The sequence below is a fragment of the Triticum dicoccoides genome, chromosome 1A (genome assembly GCF_002162155.2).
Source record: "Triticum dicoccoides isolate Atlit2015 ecotype Zavitan chromosome 1A, WEW_v2.0, whole genome shotgun sequence".
NCBI classification, from domain to species: Eukaryota; Viridiplantae; Streptophyta; class Magnoliopsida; order Poales; family Poaceae; genus Triticum; species Triticum dicoccoides.
This window is the reverse complement of record NC_041380.1, coordinates 593243413-593245249: the sequence shown is the minus strand read 5'-3', so window position 1 is coordinate 593245249 and position 1837 is coordinate 593243413.

Sequence of the window (1837 nt, the reverse complement as noted above, 5' to 3'; positions counted from 1 at the left end):
CCGATAAGGACTCGTTAGGTGTCAGTTGACAGAATTTTTTGTGGTCAGTCAATTTGTTTTTAGCCGTCCGATGCAAAATGGATGGCCAGATTGTCTCCTTCAACCTCCCGCTCTCCTGTTCATCTTGTTCCACAAACCGCCACATGTGTCACCGACCCAACAGCCTGCCCGCGGCGCTCCCGTGCCAACTTGGCCGCACTGTCGTACAACGACGACGATGTGGATGCCGCCCTCGCCGGTCGCCCACGAACTCCGCCAGATCCTGCCACACATGGGCGACTTCCCGCGCCAGGAGGCTCTGCTTCGTAGCCCAGGACACCACCGCTGCAGCTCGTCACCACCCCAGTCATCAGCGTCCATCGGTTAGCAACTCTTCACGATGAAGATCGATCAGTTTGGCAATGGTAAAGCGGAGGAGAGCGTGCGCGTAGAGCTAGCTGCCTAGCAAGCGTGCGTCGTTGGCCATGGAAGGCCTGTGTTTATATAATGCTAACTTGATCCCTAGAAAGTCAAACACAACTGCACGGTTGACTTTCTATTTTTAAACGAAAGACAAAACGCAGGGTCGTGCACGGGAACCGGATCCTCTAACATAAAGAAGAAAAGTCACGATGCTACAGTGCTAACCTAATGTAAAATGAAGAAGGAAGGTTAGAGGCTGTTAGTAAGCAGTTAGTAGGTTGTTTACTGTCGGTATTTACTGTAAATATAAATAATATAAAATTATTTTATTTTATCATCAATTTGTTTGTATGTAATTACTATAGATGTACACAGTAAATCATTAATTTACAAAATAATTTAAGTCATTTTAACCATAATCATATGGATAGAAAGAAGGAAAATTAGGGAATTGTAGCTTCTCTAACTTTCCTTCTTAATGTTAGATGATCTGGTTGAACGGCGTCTGGGCGTCAGTGATTAATCACAGTTCCACTGCATGCCCTACACAAACTACTAATGATATATTATTTTCTAATGATATAATGTTTAGACTATACAAGTCATGTTATGTTAGTCAAATTACAAATCTAAAGATACACACAAGCCTTATAAACCGAAAAGAAGGTAGTAGAGGCAAATATGCCTAGGTAATTAACTGATGTATTGACCAACCTAATCAATCTCATTAAGTATCCCAGTTTCACGTGCCGCAAATGCTACGTCTCACTGGACCAGCGCTAGCTAGCTTCGATTCTTGTTTCTATTTGACTTTGCTTCAAATGTCAAACAACATGGATATGTTTGGTAGGAACATCTGAGATGAGGTCATGAAGATTGAGGTGGTGTTTGGTTCTCTAGTTTTAGGATTTTTTCTAGTCTCTAGGATTTTTTAAAAAAGACTCTTAAGGAGATGCTTCTAAGGACTTTTAGCAAAAAGTCTTAAAAAAGTCACATCCTGTTTGATTTGCTAGGGACTTTTTCTAGTCTCAACACAAAAAGGTCTCTGTAACCAAACACCCCCTGAAGAGGGAGTAAAATACTCAGCAAGCACAGCACTGTAGCTGGCATCTGCTTCGAGCAGGGAATAATCCGGGGATTGTGCCTTTTTGCGTCCGAGTTGTTTAAGCTAGCGCAGATACACCATCATGCATGGCATCATCGATCATTGACATCTTAATCTTAGTGCTTGTGACACGTTAATTGTACTACTGTACTTCCTCCCCCATCCGGATCTGGCATCCTCCAACTTGTTAATCATTGTTTGACTTTCTTCCTGTTGAAGATTGCATTGATTGGGTTTTGAGGAAAGAAAAGGCAATCTCGCTGCCGTCAAGGAGTCTCCCCTGCTACTGCCCTCTGGTGACTCACCTCTGCCGGTGATCTCAGTCGTCGG